The sequence below is a fragment of the Psammomys obesus genome, unplaced genomic scaffold (assembly GCF_907164565.1).
Source record: "Psammomys obesus unplaced genomic scaffold, mPsaObe1.curated_primary_1811, whole genome shotgun sequence".
Classification (NCBI taxonomy): Eukaryota; Metazoa; Chordata; class Mammalia; order Rodentia; family Muridae; genus Psammomys; species Psammomys obesus.
In genome coordinates, this window is record NW_026588752.1 from 8,571,777 (window position 1) to 8,594,881 (window position 23,105).

Sequence of the window (23,105 nt, forward strand, 5' to 3'; positions counted from 1 at the left end):
CATGCTGTGTATATGTTAGTTGTGTTTTGGAGACAATGGGCCAGAGTCTTTTTGGTGATAATACAGGGAATATATACCCATCTGGCCCTTGTCCTTGGGTGGGACCAGCCGTAGGTTCATCATCTTCTAATTTAGTTTACTAAGGATTTAGGGAAGATTTGGCTTTGATCTAGAAAAACATTTTCCTGACCTTTGGTAGATGGTACAGGATTAGGGGTAGGGATGCAGACAAGGGGAGTCCTTTTCTGCGCTGGTCTGTAAAACCTTAGGCATTTCCATGACAACTGTTTCTTCTTTCTTTCAGTCCTTAGGGCACTTTCCCTGCCCCCTTGGGTGACCCTTGTCCCATGTACTCTTTATCTTCCTTTCTAGACAAGAAGCTAGTTAAAGGCAGGTCCTGCATCTAATCTTTCTTTGTTCCCTTCCAGGACCAAACTCTCAAAGTCCACCACACATTTACTGAGCTAGCTGAGTAGGACAGCACGTATCATGTATGACCAGTGCGGTGACTGCTTCCTCTTTGGGACAGGTTAGATGGTGTACCCATAGGTGAGAGAAGAGGGGTGAAATAACTTACCCCAGATCACAGATAGCAAAGGGTGGGGCTGGGCTTGAGGGGGGGGGCTGCTTCTCTACGGATCTCTCTGCAGTCTCACACTGGTCAACAACAGCCAGTCAGTAGACAGAGGGGGAAAGGAGTGAAGAGAAGAAAGGGCTGAAAGTATGGAATCCAGCAAAGGAAAAAGAAACAGCCAAGTATTTCCAAGCAGCAAACTAGTAGATTAGAAGAATGGATCTAGAGTTCCATTTTCTCTTATCTGAGGTCACAAAAAGAGGTCATTCACTCAAGGTCAGAGGATGAGAAGCTTAGGTACAGCTGGGCAGCTGGAGCCCAGATAGAGAGTGGCTCTTCTCCTGGGCTCTGTGAGGGTAGAAGCACTGTGTGACACTGTGTGACACGCTGAGACACTAATGTGCTGCACAGTGAGCGTGGACATTTTGTATACAATATGCACGCAGGAGTATGTGCGGTGGAGCTGGGAAGTCTCTGCCCTTGGGTTTCGTTACTTGTGTTCATATCCCAGGAATACTGCTTCCCAGCTGCCCAGGGTTGGAACATGATCCCTTACTCAGGAGAGCGGAGCAAACAGGTGAGCACTTAATATTGATGCCCGGTGGCCTTTGCTCAGTGATTCTCCATATTATTTCATCTTACTAATTCATGTTTATGTGGTGTCGGAGTGGAACCCAGGGCCTTGTATGTGCTAGGTTAATGCTCCAGCACTAGTCACACACCAGCTCTAACCAATTCATTTTAAGTTAGGAAAGGCAGAGAGCATTTTTACTCCTGACCACCTCCCCACCTGTATAGCACCGGGAGCTATTCAGCAGCATGGGGTGCTGCAAACTGGAGCTGCATGGCTAAAGCTTAACCCTGGCCCTTCCCACTGCAGGGGGAACAACTTGCCTGACCTCCCTTTGCCTCAGATTTCTACTATGTGAGGTGAGAAGGACCTGGACCTTTGTCTTAGAGTCCTTAGAAAGACTATGGTCCTTTGGAAGGAGATGCCTGATGTAGAACAAGTGTTCGGCAAATGTGAGTTATTACAATGCTGTGTTTCTCTGTGGTGTTTTTTCCTCTGGCTGTATTTCATGATTGCGCTGTCCCTTCCTCATCCTCCCCCACATTCCTGCAGAGAACCGGGATCTGCGGAGCAGCAAGGAGACGCCTCTTCATCTTGCCATGCTGTCAGGAGGACTCCTTATCAATAATGGAACAGTTTTTCCAGGAACCCAATCTAGAGAGCGCAGTGCCCTGGCTGCTGCAGGCCTGGCTGGCTGGTGTTCCGGGAAGACACTGGCAAAGAGGAATGTTATCTGAGTGTGTCTTGCCTACTGTGTGTGCAGAGGCGGGATATGCCTGCCTTGAAACAGGGCTCTTCAGTGCTCCCACATCCTGCTACAACAGCCCTAGATGGACAGCCCTGAACCTACCTGCTGTGCTCAAGATACAAGACTGGAGTCACTGGTGTGGCAGTCATTCTGAGTGCCCCCTCCGCCCTTGCTGCTCATTTCCAAGCCTTCAAATCCAGATGACTTTGTTTTTTAAGTGGATCCCACATCTTCCTCCATCTTGGTAACACAGGTCTTATCCAGGTTTGCCTTGGTGCCTAGAGCAGTGTCATTTTGCTTCCCTCATCTCCATGCAGCCTTCTCCCATGTTGCACTTCAGCATACACAAGCATGCAAACCCACACAGATACACATATGCATGCAAGGAGTCATCTAAAATGCAAAGTTGATTTGTCGCCTGCACACCAGAACCCTTCAATGCCCATGCTGTACTCAGTTAAATGTTCAGTCTCACTCCTCTGTCCTCCGAGACCTGTGGTCAACCTCTGTTCATCATTATCCTAAGCGCTTCTGGTATTCATTTATGACCTGGCTGTGTTGCTCCTGTTTCTACATCTGTCCCAAGGTGAACTAGTTCTAACCTTTAGACCTTTGTCCCTATTTTCTTTGCTATGGCTGACCCCTATTTATCAGAATTTTCAGGTAATATCACCTTCTCAGAGGAGCACCAGGCATCAATATTAAGTGCTCACTTTCCCTGAATACAGTGACTTCATGCTTTCATCTTTTCTGCCTGTTGTATACCTCAAGACTCATCTCAAGCAGAAGCTGCCTGCTTTCTTGCTTATTCTCTGTCTTAGAGTGAGCCTGTTGGGGCACAAGCTCTCCCTCTTGCTCACAGCCACATTCTAGTATCTCAAATAATTCCTGGTATGTGGCAGGAGCCGGCAGGTTGTGTGGTAGAGGGGGGTGTACGCTGGTGTTGAATCCTCTGAGGAAGCACATGTAAGATCTGGAGAAGATCTCAACTTCACTGCTTCCTGCTGTGTGGACTTGGAAAGGCCCTCACCCCCTTTTCTGGGCTGTTAAGTGGGGAGATAGGAGTCATTCAGATTCTAGGAGATAAAGTTTACACATATAGGTAGATCTGGTACCCTTGTGGAGAGGGGCCTCCAAATACATTGGCTTTTACACTGAGGCTGGCAGATCCCATGTGTACCCATGGGCGTCACCACCATATCAGAATTGTTGTCAGACAGCACTTTGCTTTGCACTAACATGGGACCAGTGCCCAGAGGGTTTGCTTCTCTCAGCGAGAGTGAACTGGCTCTGACTTCAGAGATTCCCTTTTGGCTGTGGCCACCAGGCTGCTCAGAGAGACCATAGCCACTAACTATAAGCTTTTCTTCTTCACTCTTACAAATGATATATAGTGGCTTTATAGGGTACCCCTCCCTCTCACCAAACCACAAAAGCAACAGATTAAAAGACTTTGCAGCTGTGAATTATTGGAGAAACGTTATCATAGCATGCTAGGAAAAATGACAAAGAGGATAAGAGGATGTATAGCATGTTTCCCAGTGTCAGAGCTGGTGGTGTAACATTGGGAGAGCTGGGAGAATTTGGATTTTATGACCATGAATGCCCAGCTATAAAAACACTTTCAGTGTTGGCATTTCTACAGGAAAAATCATTTTCATTATTGTGACTCTAAAGCACTCTCATATACTCCCCAACCAGCTTTCCCCAGTCCCATCGGAACTATTTATTTTATAGCCATGAACTTGAAGTCAGGGTTGTTCTGCCTATAAAGCCAGAGAGGGCCAGAAGTGCTTAGCAAAAATGCTTCTGCCTGCTTGCCAGGCTGCTGTATGATGTTTTGTCCTTGAGGAAAACAATGTGGACGAAGCACTTAACACAGTACCCAAACCACACCTCTAAGCATTAACTTATTCAGACTTATTTTTCATATAACACACTTTGTTGTATGCTCTGATGCCCAGTGGTATGGATTTGGTTCCAGTGCCGTGGATGTGGTTCCAGTGCAGATGACCTTGAACATAGTCATCTTCTACCTCCCAGGCCAGGCCTGGCTGTACCTCCTAACACAGAGCTGGGTAAGAAGCCCCTGGTTACATGACAGGAGGAAACACACGCGATAAACATGAGTGCCTGCTACACACCTCCAAACATCTTACAGCAGTTAAGTTTCATGGCATTCTTGAAGGTGAGGTGGGTCCTCCCAAATCACAGACTGAGAAACTGAGTCTTGACGTATGTAGTAATTCACCCATAGGAGCTAGAAATTGGCCAGGCTGGATTGGAGCCCAGGTCTGACTCAGGACTGTGATTTTTTTTCAGTCTGGAGTGGATTTTCAAGTCCTGGCCCCTTCATTAGAGATCTGCAGGACATTTGTGCTTTCCAACTCTGTGTCTCTTTCAAAAGAGAACCATAAGCTGATGTTTGCTTCTCTGTGCCCAGTTCCTGGTTGTGACAGCCATGTACCAGGCCTTTGACTTGTCAGCTTTAGCTAGTCAGGCCTCTCATCTGTAACCCAACCCATGATCCCAATAGAATCCGGTTAAAGGAAGCTATCTGCTGTCAAGACTGCTTAAATATTTCATGGTGTCCTGGATTGCTCTGCTCTGGGGCAGGCAAGGCTGCTAATGGATCAGCCCCAAGCACCAGATGTCCAGGAGCTGGGACAGATAGATGGCCCAGTGGAGAAACAATCAGACAATAGGTGCCCCACACCAGGCATTTTAAGAAAGACATGCCTGTGTATTTATAGTGATCAAATCACAAAATTTCCAATTTAAGTGGATCTTTCAATCTAGATGTCAAGGAAAGGCTACTTTGGTGCTTTTATTATCCTTACATTAACCTCCAGTCTTCTAAAGAACATGAACCTGTGTAGGTACGCAAGCACATTCGCGCAGATGCGCGCGCGTGCGCACGCGTGCACACACACACACACACACACACACACACACACACCCTGCATAGAAATTGGCTGAGCACTGGTATCTGCTACGGGAGAAATTGAAACAATAGAATTATCCTAGTGGACTCTGTATCACCCCAGCAACAATGAAAACTTGCAAATTTGGCCTAGTCTTCTCTGTCCCCACTTCATGGGTTACTGGAAAGAGCTTGGAATATGGGTACAAAGGAAACTCAGTTTCTCATCCGTCATCCACTTACTGCCCATAGCAAGGTCACTTCTCCATCTGAGACTCAGTTTCTGTTTCCTGGGTAGTTCTTGGGCTCCATGGCTATTCCAGTTTACTCCCCTAGGATCAGAATGGATAGAGGGAGATGATATGGCCCTTCCAGGCTGATGTCCAAGATCTTGGCCTAGAGAACACAGTCACCAATTCTGAGGTAAGAAATGGGATGCAGGCCAGGCAGAAGTGCTGTTTGTTCCTTTCTTAGGAGTTGATCTGCAAAGAAAGTATGCTGACAATTGGAGGCTCATACCAGGGAACTTGCATCCATGAGCTACAGAAACAGGTGCTGCTGGGCACCAAGAAACCTGAATCCCAACAGACGCAGATAAAGAGATCTGAAAAGCATCTAGCTTGGATTAGAACCCCAGCTGTCTACCTATGGTTTGGAAATGACTTATTTAGTGCCTACTATATGCTAGGTACTTAGCTAAGTCCTAAAGATGTGAAGAGAAGACAGACATACCTCTGCCCTCAGGCCTATGTTCTAGAATGGGAAGGGGTTGCACAAATGAGACACAAATGAGACCCAGGGGCTCTGCAGGAAGCAGGCAGGATGGGTTAGATGTGATAGGTGAGCACATAGTTAACTGGGTGCAGTTTCTTTTTGTTTTTGTTTTTTGAGCTGGACCTGAAGGTCCAGGATCAGTAAGAGTCATGTGGGAAAACTGTTATACAGCTCTGAATCTGAATACCAGCTGGGACGCACTCCAGTGAAAGAAGCAGACATGCCAAACTCAAGATGGCTTCCTTAAGAAAGCCCCCCTCATCTTACTGAGCTGGAAGTGCTCCTGTGGAAAGGTGGGCAGTGGGGGAACACAGCTCTGCTAAGGCCTGTCATCAAGGCCCTGGGATCCTCTTATGCCATTGCCCTACTGACTCTAGCATCTCTACAAGGCTGAGTCCCCTCATGGCACCTGTGGCATCAGGCACGTGGATAACCTGTGTCAAAGGGAAAGAAGAAAGAAAGTCTCTGGTGCCTTTTCTGAAAGAGTAGATTTCTCCAAAATTCCTCACCCTCGCCAGCCCAGCCCAAACCACCCATAAATGATCTCGTTTTTGTACTAGTATGGCAACACTATTTCTTTAAGGTTTATCAAGACCATGCCCTGAGAGCCTGGCTAATATGTTTGTCTCATATGGTGGGATGCTGAGAACAGCCTAACTTTGAATTCCCCTCAGGCTCCCAGTTAAGAAAGCATACATCATTGAGTCTGTTTCCTCTTCCGCCTCTGCTGCTTGTCAAGGATGTCAAACAGCGTAGCACAGGGACCTCCGACCCTATCGGCCATCATGGCTAGTGTGCCATCAGTCTGTCCTTCCCCTCGTGTAGACAGAGGAAAGCTGACACATAGCTCCCCAGAGATGTTGAAATTCAGCCTTGTCCCAGCTCCCCTTCAGAACCCAGCTGCCCTAAGGAAGCTCCATCTTGCTGCTTCTGCATTAACGGTCCCTAGATAATAGACACCACTTTGGGCCCCTGCACAGGGGCTGAGAAGTTCCCCTGTCTATCACATGCTGCCAGATGAACCTGCTATTTTGGTTGCAGGCACTAATGCCTCCATCCGAACCTCCTGAGGCTGCAAGGTACAGAATGTTTTGAATCAATTGGCTTCTATTTTCCTTCCTGTATGTGGGTCTCTGTGCCTGTTTAGGATAAGATTGACTCAAATCCTTACTGAATTCTGGCAGCCCTGATTTGGCTTGGAGTTAATTATCTCTAATATGCTATACAATTCCCTCTGTGCCTTTTATGACATGGAGCCGAATCATAATTTATCCAAGTCTATCATTGGAGACTTTAAGAGAAAACAAAGTAACGTGCATGCCTTCTGAAAACTGTTTTAGTCAGTTGGTTATTTTCTCGATGTAAGGAGTTACCTCTGGGTCTTATAACTCATTACCAAGCTAGTGTCCCTCCCCCTCCCCCTGGCCTCTCTCAGGTTGCCATTTTCATCCTCCATTGGCAGAGGGGGTGAGAATGCTAAACTGAGAATGAAGAATTCCTTGCTGCCCTGGAAACTCTCCATTTGGTTCCCTCGACCCCCTCTCCGCCCTTCACCCTCTCTTTGTTCTGTGTCCTCTGGGCTTCCTGCCAGTTCAGCCAATGGGAGGCCCTGGCACAAGAAGACAGAGGTTGAAGGTTTTCCTCCCTTCTGCCTGGTTGGTGTCACGTGTCTACCCCTCTCTGTGTCCCTTAATGAATCTGTGTCTCAAAGACTCACTGCCAACTTCACCATCCTTGGTTAGCCCCTCACCCTCACTGTACTCATGTGTTTTCTTTCCCTAAACCATCTGCAGTAGGACTTCTTCCTCTGCAATCTTGAGAGACCATGGGACTGGTCATGTGCTGGGCCTTGGGCACATTGACATATCTGCCCACAGTCCATGTCATATTTCCTTTCACCCCTTCATCCTTAGACTTTATTAGTACTGGTTTAGATTTAGATAACTTAGAAGAAATGAGATCTCTTCTGGGATCTACCAAAAGTATGTATTTTCTTCTAATACTCTATCAAGCTCATTCAGTTGAAATTATTTGGGTTATTTGGTTCCATTAGAAAGACTTTTTCCATTAGATCCAAAGATGAAGCAGTATCAGGTGGTTGTGACAAAAGACCCAAACTGGGTGTCTGAAAACAACAGAAATATTCTCTCCCATTTCTGGAGACCAGAAATCTCAAGTCAAGGTATCAGCTTGGCTACACTCCTTTGAAACTCAGTCAGGTATCTCCTTGCCTCTTGCTGGTTTCTGGGGATGGCTGCCAAGTTTTGTGATTTCTGGGCCTGCAACCACATCCACCCATTGCTTCTGTTGTCACAGAGCACTCTCCCCTCATGTCCACATATCTGGGGCTCTTCTTGTGTCGTAATGGATTAAGGACCCACCTACTCTGGTGTGACTTCATCTTAACAAATTACATCTTGCATGATCAAGTCAGTTATACTTGGAGGTGCTGAAGGACTTCAACATATGTTTTTGGGCAACACATTTTAACCTATTCAAGAGCTAGTGGTAAAGCTGAGAATCAGCTTAGTTGAGGGAATCCAACATCCCAGAACATGATAAGCACTTGAGGGCAGGCGCCTCTTTTTTTTTTTTTTTTTTTAACTTATTTATAAGACCACAAACAACATTGTTTTTAGAGCAAAGCAATGCGTGTGCAAACTGAGCCAGTCAGGAGTGAGGGGGATGGCTGTAGTGGAGACCTACAGAAATGGATGATGGCTATATCCCTGTTCTCACAGGACTAACAGGGCCTCTGGGTGCACTCAAAGGGATGCTTTTAAGAACTTCCCCTTCCTTATTGTCTTGGCTACGTTTATTGATCTGCACCGGCCTGTACACTCTACAAGAATAAGATGTTACCAGAGTCAAGGAAACTGAAGATTCTGGAGCAAAGAGTGAAGGTCTCTGAAGAAAGAGGCTTTGAAGGGATTCCGCAGAATGACAAATATCAATATGTCTTTCTTTTCCCTCTCTGCCTCCCTCCAACCATGTATCCACCCCCTGCTTATTCTCCTCTCCTTGACTGACTCCTGGTATGTGCCATGTCACGATATCATATAATCTTTCTAAAGAAAGATTAGGCCTTAGGTATTAGCTGAATGGAAACAGAAGTGAGGCCACAGAGGTGTATGGCCAGGAGGCTATGAAAGTGTAAGGGACTCATCTGTACATCTATGACATGATGTAGGCACCTAATAAACAAATGCCAAAACATCTGAAGCTCCAGGGGGAGATACCTGGATGAAGAAGGGAGGAGGAAGGCGCCTAAGTTCCTTGTGCCTTTTCAACATCTCAAAAGCCAGGCCTAGAATCCCAGTGCTAAAGAGGCTGAGAGAGGAATATAGTAGGGTTGAGGTCAGCTTGGGCTATATCTCCAAAGCCTACAGAGCAGTCTTTGAGGAGGGACAAAGGTGATGAGAGCCTTCAGAGGTTGTATCAGTTAGTTTCCATCAGCATAATGAAATGCCTGTGATAATCAATGTATAAAGAACAAAAGTTCACTTTGGCTCATGGTTTTGAAGGGTCCAGTTCATAATCAGATGGGACCATTGCTTTGTGACTCTGTTGGGCATAGCACCACCGGACATTGGCTGTTTACTGCCTGGGCAGAAAACGAGAGGAAGAAGCCAGTATCCAAAATCTCATTCAAGCTCACAGCCTCCCACCCCAAATAACCAAAGTACCGACTACTCCTAAAGGTCCCACACTTGCTAGTAATACTGTCACAGCCCAAGGGACCAAGATCATATGTAATAATAGGTGCTGCTGAACTCTACTGTTGTCATGGAGCAAGCAATAAAATCTCTCTGAGACTGGGAAGAATGGCAAGGCTTGAGCTTAGCAAGCCCATCCAAACAAAAGGAAGCGGTCACCGTTCATCACCCACTGACTCCAGTTCTCTTATTTTTCTCCAAAGGAACTTAGAAATTGGACTTTTTAGGCACAATCTTTCATTATTAAATATTGAACATGAATTTTAAGGTTTTTAAATCTCTTGCCAAACAAAGCAGAAGAAAGTAACCCTGCAGAGAAGTCCCCAGATGATGTCCTGAATTTTGAATCTTAATGCATAGTAAATATTCACTACCACTTAGATCCACAAAATCAAGTGTCTGTACTTTACTGCATCTGAGTATCAGGCATGTCTACAGCTGGAATAAAGCAGTGCCTGCTGGTATGGAGGGGCATAGACCATGAGCCTGGATTCCCTCAGGTCTTCTAACGAATACAAGGCCCATCTCATTCCAGAACCAAGGTGTGTGCAAGGGCTAGGCCTATGGCTGTAGACCAGATATGTGTCACCATGTTAAGGCACAGACCTCTGAAGTATGCTACACACCTGAAAATTTTTATTTTTTTTTTCAATTCATTGAAGCATGTGTCAGGGGAATTTCTATGGGAATGGATTTTAAAGGTATGGGATAATGGTAGAAGGAACATAAAACCAAATCACTCTAAGCTTGTTGATATGACCCATTGAGCAGAAATTCCAGGTTTGATATTGAAGCTTCTACAGTTAAAAATGGTGCCAAGCATTTGATTGGTGAATTTGTCCAAAGATGGCCTCCTGGAGATGCCTGATATCCCTTGGCTTAGTGTTGATGAAGGGATTTTAAGGCTCAGGAAAATCATAATGCTAGAGTGGATTCACTATGTAAAACCTAATTTTCCACAACGAGTGGACATGACCTTCACTAGTAAGACACAAAATGGTAGGAGGAGCGCCTGAACATTGAAGAGTTTTGTGGCTGCTCTCCTCATGTCAGATCTTAGGATGGGTGATACAGTTGCTTAATTAATTGGGCCCTAATTGGGAAAGGTGAGACTTTTTTGTTGTTGTTGTTTGTTTTTTCAAGACAAGGTTTCTGTGTAGCCTGGCTGTCCTGGAACTCACTCTGTAGACCAGGCTGGCTTCAAACTGAGAGATCCACCTGCCTCTGCCTCCCAAGTGCTGGGATTAAAGGCGTGTGCCACCACTACCTAGTGAGATGTTTTTGATTGAACGTGGAATCTAGTTTTAGGACTTGGCTAAGGCCTCAATCTAGTCTCTCCTCATTCTGATGCCCCTATTCCTTCCTGTTGCCATTATGCCTATCACTGGCAAGTGTGTCCTTACCACAAAGATAAATGTGTCTCTTGTTTCATGAGGGGGATGTTAGCGGAGCTGGAAAGCTAGCCGGATGCTAAAAGTAAAGCTAGGTATGAACATAATCCTACAAGAAAGGGTCTGAGCTTGGGATGGGCAGGGGAGGAACAGGCCAGCTCGCTGGCTCCTGACCTTACAGTTGAGGCCTTTGGCCTGAAACACATCTGAGTCCATGGCAAGCTTCTGAAGTCAGAGCCAGGTGACAGATAGGAAATCTTGTTCTCTCTTCAACTTCATTGCTCACACTTCTACCCAGACCCTTCCCACTCCAGAGGGAGCCAAGAAGCACCTTCTCCAGGCAGGTTCTTGTACATGAAGGGTCATCAGCAAGACCCTTCAGACCACCTTTTCCAGAGACCTACCTGCCACCTCTCTCTCCCGATTTGTTTCCTTGCCATCATGAACCCCCATCTAGTCTGTACAACACTTGGCACAATATAAAGTCACCTCATCCGTTTCTATGCTCATCTGCTTCTTTGTATCTTGTCCCTATAGGATGTGAGTCTGAAGTCATGGTCCCTCTGTTGGCCTTGTCACTACTGTGTCTCCACAGTCTCCAGTATGTCTGACACCTGTTAGTCCTCAGAAACAGTTGTTAGGAACAAGTGGAGAAAGGAGGGGACCTGAGTTCTGCTCTGAATGATGCCACTGCCTTGATCTCCATCTCTAGGGCTCACTCTTCCTTCCACACTGAGGGGTGGCACCAACTTAGGAAGTGCTGAGGTATGCCCCGGGGGAACCCTGGAGGGTGAAGGCAGCACAGTTCTGTGCTGGTGTTTGCACTGAAAACAAAAAGAAAACCACATAAAAGATGGGACTCTAAAGTCCAGGGAATGGTCAGGAGGTCTGACAGATGCACAAGCCAGAGAGAAATGAGTCATCCAGACTTATCTGAGCAGAGCAGATAGGCTTACACACTCTCAGAGACAGACAGCCACAGGCGTGGTGGTTGCAGCATCTTTCCCTCAGTCTGTCTGGCCTTGTCTCTCTCTGACACTGACCCCCTTCCACTCTGCTATCATCTGCAGTAAATTTTTAAAAAATTTAATGTTGTGGTCATTTACCCTTGTGATGTATAATTAGTTCATATCCATGTGTCACAATATTAGATGCAAAATTGCACTTTTTGAACCATAAAGTACTGCAGTAAGCTAGAGAATTGCAGAGGACAAAGTAGGATTAGGGAAAGAAAAGTTGAATATGCTGAGACTGGAGGGTAGATAGGACATTAACAAGCTATCTGGTGAAGCCAGCTCTTATCAAAACCATGCATGTGGTGCAACCAGAATGTGATAGTGTTTGAAATAGAGAAAGAATATGGTGCTGTAACATATACATACATATATAATTTATATATAGCACATAAACACATACTAATTTCTATGGGGAAATTGGAATGAAAGATGAAAAAAGTGGCCCACATATTTAACATGAAAAAATACTATTTTAAGGAAACAAATACACATGTACACACATTTCAAAGGATGGGAGAGGCTAAGGCAAGAGGACGATGAGAGTTCGAGGTCAGCCTGGGCTATACAATGAGACTCTGTTTTGAAAAAAATTAATGGAAATTTTTTTAGATCTTTGATCATAGTTCTCTATATGGCAAAATGGCAACATTTAGTGACTTGAGTTCCTAATATCTAAGGCCTCCAAGAATGTATAGATATAAAATTTATAATCAGAAAAATGATGATCAGAAAAATCCAATGAGTTGTTTTTCAAAATACTTTATTATAGTAAAATATTTATGTAAATATGATATAAATTATCATCTTTTAAAATGTAGGATGAAGGCCCAGTGCCAGGCACTGAGTGTACTGAAGTACAGAAATTATATTAAAGGGCTGTATGAATTTTGTCATCAAAGCAGAAAAAGCCAAGAACCTCATCATTAACCATTTAATACTGAAAAAAACAGGCAGGGAAGAAACAAGGCCTAGTGTTTCTGTTCAGTTCCTTGTGGGTCATAGCAGAAGACCAAATTTAAATGATCTAGTTTTAGCAGGTTCTTTCTATGTAGCTCCAGCTGGAATCCTCCTGCCTCAGCCTTCCATGTCCTGGGATGACAGGGGTAAGTCAGTATACCCACTTTTTCTTCTTTTGAAATAATAATATTTCTCAGTGTTTTAAACTGTGCATTTTTCTTAATTGTCAGGAGATTTTCTAGGATCCCTTATTATTATGCTGGCATGTAGACATTTTTCTACACTGTAGAGGTTTTTTTTTTTTTTTCATTTGCTGAAATCCAAATAGATTTAAGTAATTTGAAACTTAAAAGTCAGTATGTCCAATATATATTTCAAGTGACATTAATTGCATTCATAACATTGCTGAAACATCACCACCATCAATCTTCACCATTTCATGAAACACCCTGAAACTATATGTCCTGAAATGTAGCTCCCTCTCTGCCTCACCATAGCCTTCATGAAGCCACACTTATGCCTTCTATCTCTATGATTCTGATTACTTCTAAGTACCTTGTTGTGGGTTTTTCTGATGTCATATGAAATACCATGTGTATGTTCAAGTTTTTTGTTGTTGTTGTTGTTTGTTTCAAGACAGGGTTTCTCTATGTAGCCTTGGCTGTCCTGGACTTGCTTTGAGTATGTTCAAGTTTTTAAAGAAACCAGAATCAGTTGAGTGACAATCATTTTATTAGAATAAAACTGCTCTGTTGACAAAGGGGGTGTTTGGAGGAAGACAGGCAGTACTATGGATATATCAACACTGTGTGGTCCTATTTAGAAGGGTAAATTAATCCAATAGTCTTGAATGTTAACATCAACTCTTCTCAATAGGAAAAATGAGTGAAATGAGTTACAATTCACTGAGTGCACAACCTATAGACCTGAGACAGCCCCACAGACCTGAGACCTGGCATTATCTTTCCAGCAGGGAGGAGTGGGCAATCACTTCATGCCGGTCAGTCTCAGTAGTCACAACAAATTACTGCAACAAATTACAGTTTAACAAGAGAAAGGCTAAGACACTGATGTAATGAAAGTTTTGCAGGCACAAGGTTCATACTAGGACTCCTAGCCACAGATTGAACATCCATTTTTATACTTAGACTCAATAAAATAGAGACAGTAAGATACCAAAGTGAATGGTGTTAGTTATTGTTAACAGACCAAGTGGGAAACCCAGCCAAGCCTGTTCAGAACCTTCTGAGTCCCTCGTAGCATTCTTTTTCTCTGGTATAGGGCAGGACTTCTGGAATGAGGCTCTTGATTGGTTTGTTAGCCTGCTGTCACATAGAAAGGAAGTGGAACATCAGAATAATATTTTTAGACTTTCTGACAGACTTTGGGGGGAAGGGGTTTTGACCTTGTAGAAGAAGTTCCGGTTCATAAGGTTTCTATTAGGCCAGAATGAAGAGCTGAAGAGGAACAGAAGGCCAAGGAGCAGCTTGGCACTGAGGCTTCATTTGACGCATCATTTTCAGAGCCCAGCATTCCCAGAAGGGTGGATTTAGCCAGTTCTGTGCCCTGTAGAGATTGTGCACCTCTTACATTGACCCTTGTGACCGAGATCCCAGGGTACAACAGGTTCTCCCTTGATCAAGTCAGCCCCTTATATGTATGAGTAATGATGAGACCCTTCGTACTTCACCCTGAACCAAAAGGAATGAATCTCGAGGATTTCACACTATGATGAATGCAGCACACACAAAACAGCCATGTCAATTTCAGCTGGGAAAACTGATGTATAACATTGTAGTCATCCATAGAGAAGAGAGAGAGAAGGAGAGATAGGAAGAGGGACAAAGAGCATAGAGTACATGCATGTTGCCCTGGTGTTGCTGGGGAGGGCAGGTGAGGAGAACCCTGTTCCTCCCTCCCCTTGCCAAGTTCCAGACAGCTTTCCACCCTTCAGTTTCTTCCTTTTTCTGGTTGGCCTCTGTTGCACCATAATGCCAGCCTCACTGGAAGATATACAGTTAAACTGAAAATCTCCCTGAAGAAAACACCCACAGAATATTTTATGTCTATTCTCACACTTAAGTCTCAACTTGGAATCCTGGAGTCAGGTTTAGACAGTGACCTTATCAGGTTCCTTCGACAGGTTATTTAGCCCCTCTAGCAATAAGAGTGCTGACCCCACAAGGCCACTGGGAGAGTCAACTGAAATGCTGGATGTTACGTGTCTGGCACACAGTACGTGCTTAATAGATGGAGTTATAATTATCCTCTAGCTTAGCTTACAGCCCATCCCTGAACCAGTCACACTGGTCAGGTGATGTCACATTCTGGCCAGCCAGGCCTGGGTTACATTCTGAACTGACTGTAGGAGGGACTAGACATTGCAGAAAGGCCAGGGTGTGAATGGGGAAGGCAGAAATTCAGAGTCCATTGTAGGCATCCAAGCAGGAGATGATGATTGAAAAACGGCGATGATTGTGGTGTCAGGTTCGAGAATCCCCAATTGTGCTTCCAGTAAGCTGCAGGAAGTAGAAGGTTCTAAGCTGCTTCCCCCACCCCCGGCTCCTTCTCCATGGGATAAGGAAGGAAGCCCAAAGGTTGAACAGCACCTACCAGCTGCGCCCTTTCCTACACGGGGTCAGATCACCACACGTTGCCATGCATTTAGGACAGTGTGGCCCTACAGAGGGAGGACATACTGTTATTTGAGGTACAGGTTCAAGAGTCCCCTGCTGGGCATGCTTACCGCATGCCACAGACAGTCCTTAGGAACTGTCTTGCCAACCTCTGTACCCATCCTTGATTGCAAACAAGTACTTGGGTTTCAAAACAGGAAGTAACCCAACTGGGGTTGCTGTTCTTCCTGGTAGCCTCCTTTCCCTGGAGCTTGTCCTCCACACAAAGACACATCAATTGTTTTTCAAAGAGTAAAGAAGCTACTCTCAGAGCCCTGGGACAGGAAGCACTTTGGGCAGGGTTGAAGGCAGAGGACACAACTACAGCCTGCCACTTTTGCACAAGGCACACCAGACAAGAGGGGACAGGCATTGTGAATTGGCAGTGATGGCTCTGGAGTAAGAAACCTTGACAATTACTCCCAGTGATTTTGAGAAATGGTCATTTTGTTTCCCATTTGACATGATCTAAGCTACTACAAAAGGCTAACTTTCTTGGTCAGCCTCCTGGCTCACTCCTCCTTTGCAATATCCTGTGGCTCCAGCTGATTACCTTTCTCTCCACTGGGTTGGATGAACCAGTGGGAAAGCAATCTGAGACCACCAGCATCTAGTGGCAGGAGATAAGAATAGCCTTCTAACCATGTACACATAGTCACATCCACATGCACTTTGCATACTGTAGCTGGTAATGGAAATGTCAGGGCTTATCACTGTGAGCAGGCTGCCATTCATCACCCCGATTCCCCTCTTAAATTAGGACAGTCTAATTTCCTTGAAGTCAGAGGCACCTCTATCGCTTTCATCTTGCTCACCCAAAGCGTGGTAAGACATCACTATCTCACACATGGCAGGTGCTCTGGTAAGGTGCTTTAAATGGAAATGAGTTGGATTGTATGTTTTTATCTGTGCTTCGCAGTTCTTTGAAATGTAAAGGACAGCCTTGTCAGTGTAAGAGAGCTGCAAAGTGGAATGTTTTCTTGAAACCCCAAAGGTACAGAAACAGTAGTCTGAAAGAGTATAAGGCCATGGTATTCATGCTCATACATAAGATTTGTGACTGCTGTGCATTTGTGTGCGCGGACACACACACACATACACACACACCCCCCTCTGTTTCTCACTTTGACTTTGATGAGAGCCTAATCAATATCCAAAGGCCTCGCCAGCCTAAACTGAAGCTTCTCTTGCCAGAAAACCAAAGTTCCCATCCATTAATCATTGTCTAGTCCCCACCAGGCCAAAAATAGACTATGTGCCTGTAAAGATGTCTCAGGAAGCTGCCAGGGGCTTCCGGGAATGGCTAGTGTGCTCGGGAAAGACATAATTGTCATGAGATGGAGCAGAAGAGGCTTAGAAAATGGAAGGACACTGTTGATACCTTTATCTAAAACAGTATGATTTTGTGGGGGAGGGAAACCATAGAAGTCACAGTGAGGACAATGCCACTTCCCAGTTCACCCTGAGCTGGAATTCAAACAGTGGCTCCCTGTTTTTTTCTTCTCTGGGAGGCAGGATGTGATCGCAAGTGAAGCATGCTGACCAACCCAAAGTCACTGTTCTCAGTTTGCTGGCTGGTCAGGAATTCTCTGGAACCTCGCTTTTGTTTTGAGTTAGTCCTTTGAGAGCTTGGCACTAATCCTCCTGCAAGCATTCAAGCAGAGTGAACCAGAAAAATGTCAGGAAGGACACGGGGACATATAATAGAGTTTAATTAGTTTGGTGAGAGTGCCCCTCCCAACAGAAGTCAGGCTTTTGTTTTGTTTTGTTTTGTTTTTTCTTCTTGTTTTATGGTTGCTGTTTTCTCATGCTAACTGATCAAGACTTTGTGAGTTATTAAAGAGGGTACTTTCTAATCACCTCCCCTTGGGGGAAGCAGCCTTGCCAGGCCACAGAGGAAGACAGTGCAACCAGTCCTGATGAGACCTGATAGGCTAGGATCAGATGAAAAGGGAGGAGGTCCTCCCCTATCAGTGGGCTAGGGCAGGGGCAAAGAGGGAGAAGAGGGGGGTGGGACTGGGAAGAGACGAGGGAGGGGGCCACAGCCAGGATACAAATTGAATAAATTGTAATAAATGATAATAATAATTAAAAAAACTAAAAAGAAAGAGTAATCAGCCTGACAAAGGTGGGTGTATTTTCTTTGCTTTTGGAGGGCATTTGTTCACCTGCTTGTGCAATGACATATTAAAAGACCAAATCCTGAATGTCAGCACAAGGCTGAAGCTCCTATTAATAACAGTGGCTAGCTAGGAAATTCTTCTGCTGAGTTTAATCAGGAATTTTCCATAGTAACTCAGGCTGCCCACGGCTGCCCACGGATAGCCGGGCAGTAGAGCTTTTAATTCCATCACACACATTTTTGTGTTCAGCGTGGCATGAGGACACGTGAGTTGAGCTGTGCTCTCTATAAGTAGAAATTTAGTCATTCATCTTCCTTGGGACAATTCCTCAAAAGGACCAGAAGACATCCTCTTGCAAGGAATAGGGATGGTCATTTTCAACATATGGGTGTGTCATGTTGAATTCCAATCCCCAAGTCATCCTAGCATCCCTCTGGCTTGTGATACAACTCTTGTCAGGAAAAGGGGAGCAGTGGTGGCACCCACTGTTCCCATGTGGAACCCTGGCTGTGTCTGCACAGGGCATCCTCTTCCCTTAGAGAAGCTTCCATGTCTCTCTTATGACCCATGGAGGAAACCTGGATATTTTAATCTGATGTTCAAGCCTGTATACGCTCTTGAACCAAACCATTTCTGACCCCTCTTTCCTTGCTTTATCTCACTCCAGCTAGATCTCAGGCCACTCGCCCTCAGAGCGGCTTTTGGTGGCTTTCTTAACAAAAGGTTGTTTCTTTGTCTTAGAACCTTATTCTTTATGTCTACTGAACAAAAATTCTTTCCATCTTTTAGGGCAAAGCGAAAATGACATCTGCCATAGGGAGTCTCCCTTGAAGACTGTAAGAGGGACACTGAGGCCACCCCAGTAGAACTTTATATAGCTTCCTGGTTGAAGCATTTATAGTGTAGATGTGTCATTTACGACTGCTTTTTAAGACATTCCGGAGAAGATTGTGACTCCCTAGAGCTTTGCTTCTCCAACCAAGGTTTGCAAGATGAGCATCAGCTGGGAGTGAGAACACAGTCAACTCTCTGTGTTTTCAGCTTTGCTGACTAAACCAACTATATTGAAATTATTTAGAAAAAAATAATGTGTTCCTACTGAGCATGGGCAAACTTGGCATTTTGTCATTACTCACTAGACACTATGGTACAAAACCATTTGATGAAATTTTGTGCTGTCTAGGGTATTGTAGGTCATCTAGAGAAGATGAAGAGTGCGCAGAGGATGTGCATGGTATATCCACACCACACTGCTTCACAAGTACACTGGAGCATCTGCAGGTCTGGGGACCCATGGGTCTCCTGGAGCCAGTCCCCCTACGGTTACCACAGGTGACTTCATTAAGCATGCCTAACGCCAGCCTTTCCCCAAATCCACAGAATCAGGACCTGCACTCTGACCAGATCGCCAACTGAGCCCTTTCTCTGTGGCTTAAGTACCTTCCACCTGGGCCCAAACATCATGAAGACCATCTTCAGTTCTTCCACGCTACATGGCTGTTCAGCAAAGTTAGCCTGGGAAGCTCTTGATGTCACAAATGCCGGAGCCTGATCTGATCCAGCAGGGATAGGGTAGGCCCAAAGTATATGGATCTTCAAAGGAAGGGTGACTAAAATGCACAGCAGTGAAGGCGATTATTGGCCCAACTTGTTGGCCAGGGAATTCTTCCTTAGACTCTCCCAGGCTCGTCCAGACCTACTGCTGACCTGACCCTGGAAGGTCTGCTTCCATTGAGCTGCAATGGGGCTGAGAATCTGCATTCTGTCAAGCTTCCCTGTGATGCTTGTGCTGCGCTGGTAGGAAGCCTGCTGGGAGCTGCTGGCAGACACGGAATACTTGGGGGATGTACAGAGGAAGGGAGGGAAGATTAGAAAATTGTAGATATAAGAAATGTCTCCTGTTTTGTTTTTGTTTTGTTTTGTTTTTTGTTTGTTTGTTTTCATTTGCTGGGTAACAAGCCATTCTATGTTTTAGGCCTTAGGGCCCTAAAATAATAACCACTGTGTATGTCTGACTTCTTGCTGTTGGGCAGGCTGACTGGACTCAGAGGGGAGATTCTCATTTCACATGGTGGGGTGGAGAGCACTCATGCAGATGCCTTTCTGGAGCTGACTCGAGCTACAGTGACCAAGATGGCCTCTCACCTTCAAGGTCCTTCCCCAAAGCTGCCTTTCAAGTGGGAGAAAGCAGAGCCATCTTTGTTTTGTTTGTTTGTTTGTTTGTTTGTTATAGGGTTTCTTTGTGTAGCCTTGGCTGTCCTGGAACTCACTTTGTAGACCAGGCTGACCTCTAACTCAGAGATCCGCCTGCCTCTGCCTCCCAAGTATTGGGATTAAAGGTGTGTGCCACTATGCCCGGGGGCTGTCCATCTCTTTACGGCTGTCACTTTGACAGATTCTGATGGTCAAAACCAAGTCTCAGAGCTTAGACCAGATGAGGGAATATTTGCTGCCCACTGGGAAGAGGAGGAAATACTTCAGTGCCCACACACTTAGTGTGTTGCAGACTGCAAATCGAGGGAGCTGGTAGGAAATACCTCTACTCAGCAGGGTCATAATCTTTCCTGCAGCCATCCATTGCTCCACATCAGGGCAGTTATGGCTCCTGTCTGCTTGCAACATCTGGCCTGGTCCAAGTTTCCCTCCTAGATCATCGATTGGCCACAAATGGAAGGGGTTGGGAGAATCACTTTGTGAGTACATAATACTTGGAGGAGTCTTCTATGAGGTTGCAGCTCTGAGGTGAGAAGGATCTCTAACAGAGCAAGACAAATTGTGGTGTTCCCCCACACACGCACAAAACACACACACACACACACACATACACATACACACACACACACACAGAAATAGCTTTTTAAAAGTCAAAGAATTGATTGGAAAGTGGGTGACAGTAACACAGGACTCTGCCAACACTCCATCCAACTTGAAGCTGTCTCTAGCCACTGTTTTGTGTAATGCTAGCAGCTTTTGGTATGTGTGGAAAGCCCTTCCCCAAGGTATTATCATGTCTGCTCTTTTGCAGCCATTCTTTGGTGGCATCATTATCCTCATCCTACAGATGAAGAAACTGAATTTCTGAGAGCAGAATTTTGCCACAGTCATGATAATGAGCTGACTGCTAAGATTCAGACCCAGGGCTTGAAGCCACAAATCTTTTCCATGATTCTGTTCCAAAATTCTGCCAGGAAAGAATTGTAGTGAATATCCTAACAGGTCATGAGGAGCCATAGTATAATTTAGATCAATATGACTTTAAAGCATGGGAGGTTCTTTTGTTTGTTCTGTTTTGTTTTGTTTTAGAAATGGTAAGTCTTTGGCTCCAGCCCAAGCCCGAATCAGCAGGTCTCTCACTCAGGATAGTTGGAAAGCACCAGAAAGCACAAGTGGCCAAGGGTCACATCCTACCTTTGACACCTACAAGTTGTTGTTCTCTGAGCTGCAGTCTCCTTTTCTGTCAAGTAATGATTTTTAGAAAGCGTTTGTTGCCCAGGATGACTGCCAGCCTAGTGCAAGTCAACACCCGTAAGGAGCTTAGCCCTCTGCCTGGTGTCCACAAGTGCTCAGCAGTGTGAGCCACCAGTGTGCTGTTGGAAATAATAACCTGCCCTGTTGGCCAGCCATGTAGTTCAGCATTCTCCATGTGAAGAATACACACACACACTTGAGCACAGGAACACACATGCACACCACCATGTACACGAGCACACACAGGCACGCATGCACACAGGCACACACAGTGGAAAAAAGGATGAGACTTTTGCCCTTGAGTACTTATTATTAAGAGAGGAATAAAAAAAGGGAGGACAGAAGCACCAGGAAACAAACAGTAGCTTCTCCCATGGCGCTTCCTCATGAAACCTGTGCCTTGGCCAGATACCAGCTGTGTGGGGAGGTGTCACAAGGAAGGCTGACAGCCTCGAATCTTAACTAACCCACGAGTCAAGGACAGAAGCAGCTGAAGCATGAAGGTGAAAACACACGAAGCTCAGTGTGGTCCAGATATCCTCCCTCCCCCATCTGCTTAAGAGAGCTGGGGTGGGTCCACAGGGTACTGGGCAGTGTGGAAACCAGAGCTGGTTCCACCTGGGTCAACAGAAACATTGAGGACTGCAGGCATGACTAAGTCAGGACTTAGGAGTCTGAATGCTGGGATCCAAGCTCCTGGGGAAGGGTGGGGGCAAGCATATAGTTTCTATGTGGGAGGAAGGTAAGGGTGGTGGAGTAGATGTTGTCAGTTAAGAGTAGAATGGCTGGTAAGGCCTCTGGGATACGGGTGTTACAGACATCATGCTAGAGCGCATCAGAATGCTGCTCAGTGTCCTGAATTATAATAATAGGATTTATCAAATGCTCGGCTATATCTTAGTCCATTTTCCTTACTTCAGTGAAATACCAGAGGCTAGGCAGTTTAGAAATGATTTTTTATTCAGGTCACAGTTTGGTTGAGCTACGAATTCAATGAGGTGGCCCTGTTTGTTCTATGATTGGAGAGGGCCCCTTTAGTAACATCATGGCCCATGAGTTCATGGTGGATGACATCAAGCTGGGAGGGAGAACTAACAAGAGTCCCATGAGAAAGACATTTTAATTCCTTCTAAGAATAATAACTTCCCATCAGGCCTTGCTTCCAGATTTGCCATTCTCAGGATGTTCCCCTACACGAATCCTGAAAGTACATATACCAACTGTACTCTTCAAAGTACAGCAGTCTGTTAGTGCTGTCTCCTCCTCCTCTTCTTTATGTTCCCCTTCCTCCTCCTCATCTTTCTTGCTTTAGTTTTAGAAATATAGTCTCTATATAGCCCAGGTTGGCCTAGAATTTTCCATCCTCCTGCCTCAGCCTCCTGGGAGCTGGAATAACATTTGAGTTGCACCCAGCATCTGACAGCACTTCCACCCACCACTGCCACACTTCATTCTTGTATATGAAATTGGTACTCCTCTCCAGGTGAGGAAACTAAAATAATAGAGATGTTAAAAATATTTGCCAAGCATCACCTAATCAGTAAGTAGCAAGGCTTGATTCTGTGGTTCTGATGTTTAATGCTCAGAACCTTTCAGTTAGATGGGTGATCAGCTTTTCATCGGTGTTCTCTTTAGAGGGCAACTGAGGTGTAACTTATCCTCTTTGAGAAAAGGATGCTATAATCTGGGACTGAGGAGATGGCTTATGTTTGTTGCACACTTGAGTCCATATCACCTCATAAAGCCAGACATAATAGCATGCACTGGAAGTCCTTGCACTCCTACAGGAGGCGGAGCTGGAAAACTATCAGGGGGTTTACAGGCCAGCTAGCCTGGCCTGTGCAGCAAAGAACGAGAGACTCTTTAGCTAATAAGGTAGAAAGTGAAGACCAACTTCAGGTTATTCTCTGACCTTAACAGCTGTGCCATGGCACATCATCAAAGTCATATGCCGTACACATGCACAGCATGCATGCACACATCATACACAGAGAGATTTTTGAAATGCAGAACGAAGAGTGGATAAACCTGTGACCCTTTCTTTTAAAAGGTGCCTACCCTATCTGTGAGCGCACCCTAATTTTATTTTCATGTGGGCCAGACAGGGACCAGGTACCTGTTCGGTGTTACACTGTGAGCTTACTTTCTGGCATGATTGACAGGGACTAA

The 23,105-nt window shown here is 45.2% G+C and overlaps 2 long non-coding RNA genes across 2 annotated transcripts in view; one reads left to right on the forward strand and one right to left on the reverse strand.

Annotated features, from left to right (window-relative positions):
- LOC129674596 (uncharacterized) overlaps positions 1 to 23,105 on the forward strand; it is a 90,503-nt gene that overhangs the window by 28,542 nt on the left and 38,856 nt on the right. The window lies entirely within an intron of this gene.
- Positions 13,385 to 14,271, reverse strand: LOC129674597 (uncharacterized). The gene is made up of 2 exons (XR_008719814.1): positions 14,076 to 14,271; positions 13,385 to 13,992 (listed from the first exon to the last, which is right to left on the reverse strand). It is a non-coding gene; the product is annotated as an uncharacterized LOC129674597 (long non-coding RNA).